The following is a 15,621-nucleotide window of genomic DNA, read 5'->3' as shown; positions in this document are numbered from 1 at the left end:
ACCTGATCCCATGCTCTGGATCCACAGATAAATCCCATTCAAGAAAATGATGTTGTTCTGGCAAGACTGAGGTCTGTGTCGTGTTCCTTCTTTGTGCTTTTTCTCCCAGGTGACCCTTACACTTTGGAAAAGCCCCCTCAAATCTGTGCCACCTGGTGGAAGGGGAGGCGTCCAGTCATAGGGAATGTATTGCAGGAGCAGAGATTTGATTCCTTAAGCTCTCCTGAGCTAAACTTTACGCAAACCTGATTCTGTGCTATTAGAATCAGTAAAATTTCAATAGTGGTAACGTCAAGGCCTCAGTCCTTGTGCAGATGAATCTTTCCAAAGTCAATGGGAGTCTGATGGAAAAAGGGACTGACTGAAATATAAATGAGGATGGCAAGAGTCTCTCCCAATGAAAATCAACAGGAGCTTTAACTATATAAATGAGAGAAGACCAGGCCCTTACTGACTGCCATATTTTAAATGTTGTCAGAGAAGCACATTTATTCTGAAACGGTACAAGCAAAAGAAATGCAATTCTCTTTATTAATAGATGTTGTATTTTTTTGAATTTGTGGAAGAAAAAGGATCAAGCTTTAGAAGTGGTTTTGGTATGATTTCATTATATGCTTTTGACTATGCTGAATATTGTTTCCAGAAGCACAGATTTAGACATTTGGTATTTCCAGTCCTGACTTCATACATGGGATCCACTCCTGAATACCTAGCTCATGTATAATTACAGATTCAAACATTTACTTCAGCAATTGCAGGACTGGATCTAGCTTTCATTCCAGTACAGCAGGTGTAAGAAGTGCAGTCCAGGATCACTTCATTCATCGTGAACCGCTATGTAGCAAATTATGCAAAATTACCTGGGTATATTTTTCTGTTTTTCTAAAACTTTGAAGCCATTTCAGACTTATTACCCATTCACCATGGTAAGGGGAGGGTTGGTTTTGAGTTCTGGGAGTCAGTCTCCAGCAGTTGTGGAATTTCAAAACAACTTAAGGAGTTCTAGGATGAAGTGCACCTGAAAGGGTCTGACTCTTTGTATCACTGGAAAATGAAGATTGTTCAGGGAGATAGATAGCTTTGCAATCAATCTATTTTTTATATTTTATACTAACTGCAGAATCCTGAATCAAAGTTTTAATTCCAATGATGAAACCAAATGTACACACTTGAAAGATGTTCAGAGAGTAATCCAGACAATATTTGAGTAAATAGTCACATTAATCCAAATCTAGGGTGGGGGGAATAATATATCGCACAAACTGCAAAAGAAGTTCATACAGGAAAGATGTTTACAGGAAGCATATAACGTAAAGAATGTAACATGGTGTAGAAAGTTATTGCACTACAGAATTTATATAAAATACACTTTTTTAAATAAAAACACAAAAGGCCTTTTAATGCTTCATTGTATAGAACATAGGAGCCTCTGTGCTAATGCAGCAATCGAATGCACTGTGTCCTCACTCCAAAATTGGTCTCAAAATTCAAACATTAGAGAGGTGATATCTGATCTAACACTAGAGCAACTGACTTGAAGAGCTTTATGGCATAATATTACATGAGCAAAATTGTGCACAGAAAGTTGTATTTTTGCCTAAAACATGAAACTACAAAAGCCAGTTGTCTTTCTTAAGACCTATTGCAAATACAATCAACCTGGTGAAAATGTCCAGGGCCTACCCAACTGTTTTTTTTTTCATTCATATAATTTTCTAATGATTTGGATAGAAAATAAAGTTTAACATTTTAATCATGCAAAACATATTTTAAAAGCAAAAAAATGGCAGAAATATGTTTGGTTTTTTTTTTTTTTAGTAAGTAGCCAGCACAGATCAAGCAAGAAATGCAAATACAGCAAAGAGGGAAGTAAACAAGGCATGTTTTAATATACTATATAAACAAGAGATAGAATAAAATATATATAAAATAGTTCTTTTTCACACTTAATGAGGTAAAAATGCCAGTAGCAAAAGATTTCACTCCAGTTGCACACCATCTGAATTTTTATCCAAGAACCAACATGTCTGTACTGGTTTTCAGTGATGTTATTACCCACTTGCCTGCTACATGAACACCTGATCTGTAATCATTTCCCAGAAGACTTTCCTGAAAAAGAAGATACTGTGTGTTCTCATCTTTGTTGACCTTTGGATCTCTTCCCATTGCCCTCCAAACACCAAGCTTCTCTTGTTCTTGGGAGCAGTTAGAAGACAACCCACCGGATAAGATGATAGGTGTGTCTTGTTTATCAGGAAAGCATTTTGGTAGTCTGGTGCAAATGACCAGATGGACTTTACTGCATTTTAACCAAGGAGCAAGAACTGAGTGTCCTTTCTCTCCCTTACTGTTGCAGCCATACCATCTCATAGCTTCACACATTTTCTAGTTTTCAAATGCTCCAACTCCTCCTGTGTCCCCCTCAACCTGCAAGATGTTTCAGTGTATTTGTTCAGTGTTTTTGTAAGAGCTTTTGTAAAAGCAGTGGACTGTTAAATGCTATTAAGAAGACAGCCGTCAGATTAAGTGTGATATTTGTCTCGTCCAATATGTTTTTATTAATTAGTGGTACTCAGTTTAAACTCCAGCTGAAATACTTTCATATTTTGAAACAGATCAGGTGTTCCAGGAGCCAAATCCTTTGCCGCTACTCTTGGTTTCCTTAATAAAGAAAGGTTAGGTGGCAGGCAGGCAGAGACAAAATTGTCTGCATCTTGTGATGGTTTCTTGTTCAGTAATCATACACCATGTGACATCTGCCGGTGGAGGAACAGACTTGTCTTTGTGTTTCTTCTGTTGCAGGTTTAAATAATATTTTTTGAAATGTTGTGTTATGATATTTAAGAAGTATTACCCTTTAGTGCAATAGAGATTTCTTCCAAAACAGCAGTGATACCTTATAGTCCTATATTACTACTGATTGCTATTCAATTTATTTAAATAAATATTTAACATCAGCAGAAGTAATGTACACTTTTAAATCTGGAAGTTTATGGATATGTTTACACTGGTATCTTAGTGGAAACCAGGAAAGCTCTCTTGATGTGAATCTCTCAGCTATCCCCACTTCTCATGCGTTGGTTCACATCAACAATCCTGGTGGAGCAATCCTGGACCATGCAAACCGGATTACTTTTAGATGAAGCTGAACCACAAACATGTTCCGTGAGGGCACCTCTCATGCTTCAAGCAGTACAAAGCATTCAGGCCTTGGTACCAGACTAGAGCTAGTCCAAACTAGTACCCTCGGTACACAGAGTGTAAATTATCAGCACAAACTGTTTTCCTTAACAAATCTACTTCTCTTGTTTTGTACTACTTGCTAATGTGGACATAGACTGTCTCTACCATGGTTGTTACCTCCAGGCCTTGTAGTCTTAGTTAAATCCCTTACTCAAACAAATTTTGCCATTGTCATCAGTGGTACTGCATAGAAAGAGCAATATATAGCCAAAGATGAAATTGTTCCCTGTGTGTTCTCCAACTTAACCCAGGTGGAATCATTTAAACAGTAAATTCTTGATAACCCTTGGATACTTGTGATTTGCGGTTTGGAACACACTCTTAAATACTGCATACTTCTATAGTCAATTTACTCTAAAGTTGGTGTTACATTTGATTAAGACAGTACAGACAGCACTAAATCAACTCTCACTCCAAAATCATTAAATCAGGGGAATGATTAAACTGACTGCAAGTAGGTCCATTTCACTTAACAGCAACTCTTAGTTTATACTGGCATAAATAAAAGCAAATTGCTGTGCAAATGGCTAAGAAGTGATGAAGATTCAGAAGCCCAGCTTGAGTATTTTGTGCTGATCTACCATGTCTAGATATCTTTCCATCTGGATCATCAGCTGAAATTTATTAAAATGGGGGGGCTAAAAGGGTTTTGATCATGTGCTTAGTTGCTCTGATGTCTAGGTCATATCTTGTAAACGGTAATGCAAGAAACAAAAAGCCTATTCCTTATCTTACTTTTTTAATGATTTCAAGGTGAAGGACGTATGTCTTATACTGATATTTTTGCTCTAAGTTTTGCTCAGATAGCATCTCTCAGTGGAGGTTCAGAATACGAAACATTCATGCCTGTTCTTGAAGTCCTTAAGCAGAATGCCAATGGGAATTCTGCATGTATAAAGCTGAAGGATGGAGCAATATATTATAGCTTTAGGCAAAAGGAACAGTTTCTAACATGTATACAAAATGAAAAAAAGAAAAAAAAACTGTTGGGGACAATCACGGGTACTTCTGCTAGGATGCGGAGTTCTGGATTTATACCTCTAAATTTTCAAAGAATTATGCAGAGTTTTAACTATATAACTCTTTCAGAAGTCAAAGGAGCCATGCTGATAAACTGAAACATGAACGGACTAGTGTACAAAGAACCTGAGAGCTGAATACATAGCCTATTGCTTTAAGATCACTGTAAATATCAACTAAAAATATGTACTAATTCATGTTTATATGTTATTACTGTGTTAGTTTCATAGATACGGTAGCATGACTATTATTAGTTTTATTGAGTTTAATGAACTTTACTTTGTATTCCTCTGTGAATGCTCTGAATGCTGCAAACAAAAAAAGCACAACAGTATTTTTTCAAGTTCTCTTGGCGCAATAGCAGTGTCTTCACTATTGTTCAGTTTTACAGAATTAGCAACATTTCATCATAAATTGCTATATTAACAATATATCTTTCTTTAAAAGAACTGTCACTAGGAGATAAAAGCATATGTGATAAGTCTTGTCTAATCTCATTCATCTGCCTTTACAAAATGCCCCAGACATTTTGTGGGAGAATATGCTGCTTTCGCTTCATGCATTGTTTGTATTTGGGGGTGGGGCAGGGGAATAATAGGGCATTTTGCAATGGTAATTGCATCAAACATGCTTTTTTTCATTATTATTGTACTTGTTAGAAACATTTTGATTTAATTTCTTTTTGTAGATAAGACTGTTTGACAATAGCTTTTTTTTTTTCAGCTAACCATCTGATTCCATTAGACTAATAACTTCTCACATTTCAGTGGTATTTGTATCAATGTCTCCATATCAGCTGCATTTTAACTTCATAAAAAAGGAAATGTGATTATTTTTGTCATACTAGATTTTGCTGATCAGCTAAATATTTCTGCACCAATCTACATATTAATATGCATGTTGTAGTCTGTACAATCGTTCAACATCAAACTATCTGTTTAATTTATGTCAAATGTCTGTAAAATAAATGCATTGTTCTCCATTTCAGTCTGATAGAATAAGCAGGATAGTAAATAAATGTGTAAATGAATCATCTGTGTCTCATTTCAGTCTTCTGCATGAAACCACTTTACATTGAACATTGCATATATACCAAAACAATAATCCATAGTGTCTTTAGATTTCATTACTTGACAATATTATACAAGGATATCTGGCAGACAATGTGTACAGAAATAAATCATTTGGCTATGCAAATAAAGTCAGAATCCACTATTTTTTAAAAAATTGAAACACAATGCTTCTAAGCCTTTTCTTTTCCCCTCTCTGTTCAGCATTACTGCTAATTACTACTCACATTGCCACAGATACAAGACCTCAAATGACTTTGTAAGGGTGAGTAAACATTATTGCCTGCAGGATGAAAAGCAGAAGCATGGACAGATTTAGCAGCCATTTTTTTGATAATCAAGCCTAGGTATCTCAGCCTGATATTCAGAGGTGGTGGATAAAACAATCTCTTGTTCAACTTAACAACCTAGCTTGGACCCCAGCACCTTTTTGCCTAAAGCGGACCAATTTTCTTATAGGCCAAAAACTGGGAGAGAAAATGTAAGTTGTACTGGGAATTATTTTCCTCCTTCAAGATAAGTCATGGAAATAAATAATATTTTTTACAGGCAAAGTTTCACTGCAAATGCAACTACGATAGAGTACCTCTGCCTTTCAGAAAATAAGGAATATGATTTCCTCATCTTCAAAATAGAAAGCTATTTTTTAAATTCTATATCTGAATGGTATTACAATGAAATAAAAATGGAGGACCAAACTTGGCACTTTGGTGAACATGCTGATTGATTATAGTTATTTCTCAGAGCTTAGAGGCACACTTTAGCTTCACAATCCCACTGTGCTATACATACCTCAAGACACTGTTCACTGCACTACAGAATTTCTGACCTTTCAACTTTTAATCTAACAGATCCCTCTCTGAATATGTAGCACTGTACGTAAATCTAAATTTGTTCCATCTTCCTGTTCAACACATTCCCAACCTCCTCTTTCCTTAAAAACATACCCTACATCCATCTTACTGCTTCTCCCCGTCTTTTGTGCTCAGCATTGATCTGAGTAATTGCATTTGAAAGAAAGGATTTTTAAGTTTATATACTATTCAGTAACTAAGCAGTCTGCAGCCCACACATCTATCCATGGTACTCAAAAGTATCTCCAAAACTGCAGTTCTAGATGCACATTCCAGCTGCCCCCATTCTGCAACAAGATCTGGGCCTTGTGTAACTCCTCTGACCCTCCAAATTTTGCCTGCATAGAAAGGAGACTAAGACACACAGGAGAAACAGACTCAGAATCACTGAGTCTGAGAGTCAAGGGACCAGGAGACACCACCCTAGTTCAGACACAGCTAAAAATATCTTCGACCATGCCATGAGATCGGGAGATCTTTCTGTTCCAGCTAGTTCATCTTTTCCCATCGTCTCCTCTCTCTCTATTCTTTCTCATGGAGCTCATTTCAAAAAAATATCTAGTACCCCTACATCTCATCCCAACTCCATAGCAGCCTAAGAAAGGAATGGACTAGATGCTAGCAAGAAAATAAAATACAGAAAATATCCATTTTATTGGTGCAATCTGACCTGTGGCTGAACACAAATGCAGCTAGAAAGCAGACAAACTATTTTCTTCAAAGCTGCAAATGTGATATATGGTTTGGATTAGGTCCTACATAAATAAATATTCTTGGCAGACCAGGAATCAAGCAGGTCATAGAGATCATACTGACAAAGTACTGAGATGCAAGGAGGTCAGCATAGAAGAACCCCTCTCTAATCTATTCAGAGGAAAAAATCAAGTATTTCTCATATAAATATCAGGAAAGAAACCAACCTAAATCATCAGGATATGATTATGTTAAACCTTAATTTACTGTATAGGCTTAAATAATGTTTCTGCTGACTCTCTACATGCAAATTTTCATTGATTGTGGAAAAACCTAAAAGGTTTATTTACAAAGAGTAAAATCTGTTGAGACCATTTTTCAGTCCTAGAAAACCATGCTCATTCTTCTATCTTAAAGAAAGATAGAAATTGAGGGGGGAAAATTAGACTACGTTGTATTATGTAGAGGGTTGGGTGTTTTTTAAAAGTTTCAGCAAACCTCAGAGACCACATTCCTCAACTGCCTGCATAAACAAATGGTGACAGACAAAAAAAATTCATGACTTCTCTGTTGTGACTGCATGCCAGTTTCCAGTCCCTGGTCTTCTGAAAAGAGCTTGCAAACTCTCTAAACAGTGACTTTCTCCGAATGAAATATCAACTTTTAATGGATGCATTTCAGACCAGTTGAATAGAGCTAACTCATTTTTAGACTGTCAGCCAATAAACTTTCTCCCAGTAAAATAACTCAAATTACCTTTCAAACAGCACTTCAAGTAGCTACAGGTTTTCATCCAAGCACTGAAATACCAGTAGACTTAATAAACAGGCACCACAGAATCTACTACTGAAATTACCTTCATAAATAGGCACTCAATTTTCTAATCAGTTTCATGTAAGTAAGCAGCCACCTTCCAATATTTCAGTACTATTTTCTCCTCAGTGGTACACTGAAATGATACAGAACTGTAAAATGCAAAGTTACTTTCACTTCATCAGTTCATGATGAAAACACTGATCAAAATCATAACTGTATCTTGCAAGAAACGCAAAGGGTTTCGCTCATGTTTTTCTTCTGCACCTGAACAAAAAATGGGAACTTTGACATTGTCACCAAAAGTCCATAGATCAGGCATCAAAGGCTCTCCTCAATTAATGCTCTTCCTTCAAGGACTTACCTGGCTGTTGGCTGGGGTTGGAAGGGGCTGAACCTATTCTTTTGTCCTCATGGATTACTTAAGGGGACACGGCCTTCACTTGGGTCCTGTAACTAGAAATCTGCAAAGTGGTGCCACAACTAGAGCGAAGTACAGCCTGACCTCCAGCACACACCTGGCATTTGGGCATTTTCCATTTAAAAGCATTTGCTTGCTTTTACAACCGGACAATTCTACTCAGTCCTGTCAAACCAATCATCTGTAGATAACCAACACTGTACAAGAAGCTCTGATTGACATGAAATCCAATCATAATGACTCTATGAAAACTATAGCTGCCTTATCCACATCAGGACTTCGTCTACTTTGTCATTATGTGTTACTAAAATCCTACTACTGAACTAGGCACTATGAGCCAATGAAGATTGAGAACTTACCTTAATGGAAGTTTTGAGTACCTAGATGATTCAAAGTTGAATTCTTGTCATAGGTGGAGTAATGCACTTCACTTTGCAAGAGAGTGGTAGCAGTATGCTTGTTGATATAAAACAGTGATTAAACAAAGTTTGAGAGTAAATGCAACAGTGGCTTAACAAGACTGGAATGCTAGGTACACTTCATTATTTACTGCATAGAGGGTGGAGTCAAACAAAACTGTCAGGGAGACCCTCTTGCTGAGTCATGAGGTTCAGAAAGAAACCCCTTGCTTTCTAAACTCCTCAGAGAGGAGTCTAGGTGCATCTGGACCCAGACTTAGTCCCAGACTTGGTCAACAATTTATGTCTAAAGGATTATATATGCGCAATCAATCCTTTATAGCACTTAGCTAAGATTTCAAAGTTTAGCATGCTATCAATCACTTACTGAGAATCTCTTGTGGCAAGGAATCTCTCAACCTCGAGAAGTTACCTTAAGGGGCATCCCTACTCAAGGGGAGATCCTGGTGTGCAGCCTACTACCATGCAGGAGAGCTCAGTAGGCCCTGGGCTGTCCCCTATTAATGGAGTAAAATCATAAAATGATAGTCATGTTTGCATACTAATATGCAAATATAAAACAATTGCATTATTGGCTCATGGTAACTAATTTATCAGAGGACTTTGGCTGTTTAGGCATCCAAAGTTACTGATGCTTGATAGGGTGAAAAATAGACCTTATTAATCAGACAATGAGAAAATACAGCCTGCAGTTTTGTTAGCCAAGAACATTAGAAGGCTGAGAGTTTACTCAAAGCTGCTAACTTGGTTTAAAACTACAAACCGACTTTGTCTTAAGGAGGATTTTATCTGGCATTAGTTGCTATAGGTGAACTAAGATGTAGTTAAACACGTATTTTCTTCTCCCTAATGAAGACACGACCACAGGGAGTAAGCCCAGAGAAGCAAAAATATTTGTTAATCACCAATGTGCCTTCAAATGCATTAATCTGTTTCTTAAAAAGCATTTAATCATGTTGAACTACTAGAAGTATGAAATACATCTTATTTGCAGAAAGTAAAAGACAAACCAAACCTGAACAGAGGCAAAAGGAATGTATTTTTTAAATTATAATAACTAATCATTATTTGTTTTATTTCTCACTTTTCATCCTCATGTTTTCTATAGATTATCATCCTTCCCATACTGGAAATCAGCACAGCAACATTTATTACTAGTATCTACTAAATTACCATTTAGGTATTCCTACTGCACAAAAAATCAGCTTGAGTTATGCTACCAATCACTACTAATGAAATTATTGGTTTACTTCACAAAAGAAATCTATTTTTATGATTTGCTCTCTCATGTTAATTTTCAAATGGCAATTTGCAGTTATTCCTCATAACCTCTTCCCATATCAATTTTTTTCTACTAGATGGCAAGAGATGAGCTGCCAACTGCGAAGTATCATGACAGTATCCATATTGATGCTATTAAAGTTAAAAAAGCTTCTTAAGAGATTATTACGACTTAGTGCATTCATTAAGGAAAAGGGTTCAAAGTGAACTTTACTCCGATTAGACTCTGGATAATCCACAGCAAAAAGAGCCATTATGAATGCCTCAACTGCAGGAAATGTTTCTACCTTATTAAACACTAAGGCACCCAACCACAAAACCCAGATCCGTAAAGAAGTAGAGTTCATTAGCTCAGCCACCCAAGGAACTGCCTGTATTTATCACCTTTTCCATTTTAATCTTTTACTGTTCTTGGTTTAATGATTTCATTAAAATATATAAAGAAGCAGACATAATTGTACCATTCCTAGATAGGAACTGTGTCTTCAGTTCTCCAGTCCCTCACTAGGATGCTACACAACAGAAACCTCTTATATTTGTGACTCATCTTCCAGTAGCAAGTCTGATGACCACTTCAAGCAAGTGACTCCACATATATATGAACACCCATACACACACAATGGCACATATGGAATCTGGCACTGTCTTTGCACAGTAGCCTCCAAACCAAAATCCTGCAATACCTCACATATGTGCTACTATACACCTGCAATCTAAAGAGACTTCTCAGTTCACCAAGCTACAGCAGAAAGAAAGATCTTTCTTACAGTTCTCACAACACTAATCCATAGTTGAAACAAAAGAGGTTGTATACCAGGACATCATTTTCCATGCACCCAGAAAAATGCAAGTGTTAACATCTGCACATCACTGTGATTGCTGTGAAGCTTATATATCTGGCAGTAAATTAAAGCATACGTAAACTAGAATAATTTTGTTCTGGCATGAAATGTGACATCTCCAAAACAAGAAGCATTATGGCAGCAACAGTAGAACTAGCACTTTAATTATTACTCACTATTGCTTGCCTGACCACCCCTTCTCATCAGGACCTTATAAGCAAGGCTTGTTTAATCACTTCAAGCAAGTTCCACAAGTTCCTTGTAAGGACTGGAGAAAAGCTCTAATTTTTCCACGAAATATTTCAAAACTAAATCAAAAGTTACCCACATTTCTTGTAGTGGACAAAATAAGATTCCCAGTAATCAAAAGAAATAAAAAGCTTAGTACGTTAAAAAGAATAAAGTATCTATTTTATAGTGTTCAATAGTAACAGAAAACAGCAGCTGCTGTCTTCATGTCTGAGCCCTCATTGTCACCCACAAAAACAAACGAATTAAAAACAAATTTGAAGATGCATAAATATGCAGCTACCTCTGCTTTCTGTAAGAAAAGTTTCATGTCAGTATTTCCCCACAGTTAAAATGAAAGTGATTTTTGGATAATCAGCATGTCTTGTTCACCTTGGAATCTCAAATCATGACTTCTGCCGAATTAAATCACAGGGACTATCAGAACGTATTCAGAGCTCTGAATGAATAAAATTGTAATTCCAGGAGTGTATTAATGTTGCAAATTAATTTGACATTCATATATGTATTGCCTATCGCAATAGCTATTTAAAGCAGAGTGTCAGAAATCCAGTGAAGTCTACTACCTCCCACTTTTAAACAACAGTAAATGATTCCCCTTTCATTTGGAAGCTTACATTGATAACAGCACCAGATTCAGTTTCAGCCACTCAAATATCCCAAATTTTCCGTGTTCCTTGTATAACTACAACTCATCTTCTCTATTACTTTTACAGACATACAGGTAAGTGTGTTTCCTTTAACTATTTTCACAGTATTTAAAATTGTTGCAAGTCCATTCTCTTTCCCTCACTCTGCTAAACACATACACTGTTCAGCTAATCAGTAGAGCCAGAGAATTATATTTTCAAGACCTTATTTTCACACTAGGAACAGTTTCAAAGATGTCAGTTCCTAGTGCCTGGCATACTAAGCAAAATAAACAAACACATAAATAAATTATTACTTCTAAGCAGGCAAAGTTTCCAAAAGGCCTCTAACAATCAGTTCATGGAAATGTAGTTGCCTATGCTGAAATTGTGTATCTCAGGGATAATTAACCAGAAAACAGTGCCAAATGTCAGTCATTACTCAGTATACCAGAGACATCAGTATCTGGTCAGTAACTCAGGGACTCATTCTACATATCTTATCAGGCAATCCTCATTTACTTAAAATTTACTCCATAAACATGATGTAAATTCATTAAAGTATGTAAACACCATGGATTTGTTTAACTGATATAAATGCTTTAATCTTAGCCAAGGAGAATTCCATTTAACTTCATCAGGAGTTTGGCATATGGGCTATAAGAGCATGTCCCTGGTAAAAACAAGAAACATCTAGTAAAGACAAAACACAGGAAGTATTTGCTTCTGGTAGCAAGATGGGGTGCAGTCAGTGCTCTACAGCATGCCAAGCCACACGCGCTCTGGTAAAACATGGGTTTGACACTCAGTGATGCAAATGTGGCAATGGTGATGGCTGGTGATAACGTAGTCAGCTATGTTGTCTTTAACTCTAAGTCTCTAATGTAGCTCTTCAGCTAGGGCAGAATAAAATACCTAACAATTCTTTTTCTGTGTGTGAATTAATCTCAGCAAAGGGGAGGAGACCCTGCTGAGTTCATTATATTGACTACTACAATACATTTGTCTCTGAAACTGCATTACATTAACTGAGAATAATGCAACCTTTATTTTTCATATATGTAATAGCTTAATGAGCCATTAAAATGTCCAGTATTTAAAGCATACAATGAGATCTATAGTTTAAGCTTCAGAAATCATTCAAATATCTTACAAGTGCTAACAGCACTCTCAAGAGGAGAAATCTAGCCTTTCATTTGGTTTTTTTTTTCTAATTTCTCTTTCACTCTATTCCACAAAATGCATTTATTTACAAAGAAAGCAGGAGAAATCTGTAATACTGAATCAAGTAATCCAAGTTTGGAAAGGCAAAAAAGGTGGATAATACCCTGCTTCTGCTCAGGTCCCAGGAAATTCAACTCATTTTCTCTTACACTTTCTCTAGTTAATTAATCAGAAACTTCTTCCTTTCCCACTGATCAGATTCCATAAGGAATCTATCCCCCTATGGATAGATGTAAGCCACAGTATCCATCCACAAAGGGGCCACATGCTTTCGCAGTGACCACCACAGCTCCCAAACAGGCTCTCATACAGAACTGTTGGGTTTAGACCTCACCATGAGAACTCCTCACTACTCATGCAGCCTGTGACTGTAGACAAGGGAGTCACTGGTTCAGACTTTCCACTTTTGCCTGCAAATCCCAAACCATTTGAATCCACAGCAGATGCATGTCCAGAGGATCAAGGAAAGACAGAACACAGTTGCAGACCTATAACTATTTTCTATTGCAGACCAACCTCACCCATTGCGTTCTTCTCCTCTCAGAAATGTACTGCATCTAATTGCTTCTGTATGATTGGCTCAGGAACAATACCCATAAATCTGTGAAACATCTATATAGTATTATCCTTGACTAATCTTGACCTACTCATAAATAAAATCCTTCACTGAATGGGAAGTTACTGCCAGTAACTTTTAGACAGATGTGATTTTCCAAGATCCATTATTTTTGACAGTATTTTATCAGAAGTCTGGTCTGATCCTTTATTTCTATATATGATGAATAACCTCAGTAATATTCTTTAAACAGAACTTTTGTGGCTCTGTTACTTTGATTTTTCCATCAATCTATATTGCATAACTATTACTACTGAAATAATTCAATAAGGTATATCACCGTAGGTCAGCATTTTGGCTGAATAAATGTGTATCGAGAGTATTAAACCATCCCTTTCACCTTTATTCCAAAGTAACTACACATAATACTATATAACCACTATTATAACCATATGTTTCACTGTTGTGAAGATTTTAACATATCTCATTTTAAAGTCTACTGGTTCAATTGGTCTCACGGCTCAGCACTGCTGCTAAAGCAAAAAAAAAAGAACCTATGCTCTAACACTCAGAAGAAATTAGTTTGCGAGCCAAGAAGCAGCTTTGTCATGCAACAAAAGACTGTAGCACAACATGCCTGAAAAAGCTCAGCAGCTTTCAAAGTGTGTGTTTTAGGCAGAAAAGACAGGTAAAGGGATAAACCAGACTAATACCATAAAAACTTCCATAAGGGACCTTGGAGTTTTCACTGTGTGACTTCTTTTTTCCACCTATCTAGTCCCCCGATCAATAATTTTTAATAGGATTCTTGATTCTTGTTGAGGCAAGACGAAAATAACAGAAGACCAATTCATGCAGAGATCTAAAACGAAGGCCTTCAGAACAAGGAAACTGCTGCATTTTGTATTATTTGTGGAAATAACAATGGAGACTGTTTTGGGAGGGTTCTAAAACTGCTGAAGTGCTGAAATGTATTCCAAAACAACGTATTTGCAGTAACCATGCAAAACAGTGATTAGTGAGGCAAACAGCAGTGAGAAATGCCACCGGATACCAGTGTATTTTCCAAAAAAAAAAAACCCACAACATACTTAATCTAACATTATTGCAGTTTATAAACTTTGATGAACTTGTCACACTAGCTCCAGAACCTCTGCATTCCACCAGGGAATTCTGTCAGGCCCATTTAAAATAAAGTTCAGGTTACCCATGTCCTGTACTCATACCCTTCCTTTCCCCTATTTGTTTCCTTATCAAATCCAGAAAGGCACAAGATGCAAGAAAGAGTTTGAAAATTACATTAAATTTGTACTTTCCTAATTGAAAATTTAGTTGCATTAGAAGTATGTTCACACATTGTTTTCACATTGAAGAGACAACCTAGTCTTTAGAACAGTCTTCGGATGCTGCCCACAAAGCAGGCAGAAATGTTCTAGTACTGTTGGTAAGGTGCACAGGCATCTTGGTCTTTCCAGGTCTTAGGGGTGGAGATAATCTAAATACAAAAATCCACCCATAAATAAAGATGATAACTAAAGGAAAACCAGACAACACTCAAGTGTTCAACACGGAATGCAGTGTAAAGATACTGCGCTGGTTGGTACTTGCTGAGGCTGAACAGGTCATAGCAAGAACTGTGGCTTCCCAAAGAACATTTTCAAGAAACTATCTTCTCTCCACTTGAACCACTGCAGTCAGAATCCTCTGAAGGTCCTCTGAAGAGGACCAGAAAGCCAAGTATGCAGGTTTGCTCCTGCTGCTGTTTGATCATGGTAATTTTGAGCTTTGTTATACCCTCCTGTTGCAGTTCCTACTACAAAACCCCCCAAATGCATGCTCAATTAAAGATTAATGCATAATGAGCTCATTTTTGATGTCTAACTAGTTCATGACAAGCATACTGAGAATTTTGATTCCTGAGATTTTCAGCAGCCTGATAAAGCTTGACACAGTTTTGGGCTTGCCATTATCCTGAAATACTATCAAAGCAATATGAAAAATAACAGCAAATCTGCCTGCTCTAAAGAATTCATGTCCTTGAAGTTGTTATTGTAGATACATGTGCAAACATGCATCTGAAAGCTTACTACAACATAAGCTTAGAACTGTTGCCAAACATTAAGTCTCAAAGTGGAAATTTAAACCTTATATTAACAAGTATGTCCAACTAGATGATTTTTTTCTAAATTAAATTATGTATTTTCTTCTCTGTTTGACCTCAGTTTACCTATGTCACAGCAAGACTGCTGCAGGTGCATTTAATGTGACCACAGGAGTCAAAGGCAGCAAAGGCCTAACAGCTCATTC

This window comes from Strigops habroptila, chromosome 1, assembly GCF_004027225.2.
Source record: "Strigops habroptila isolate Jane chromosome 1, bStrHab1.2.pri, whole genome shotgun sequence".
In the NCBI taxonomy this organism is placed as follows: Eukaryota; Metazoa; Chordata; class Aves; order Psittaciformes; family Psittacidae; genus Strigops; species Strigops habroptila.
Note: the sequence above shows the minus strand (reverse complement) of the source record.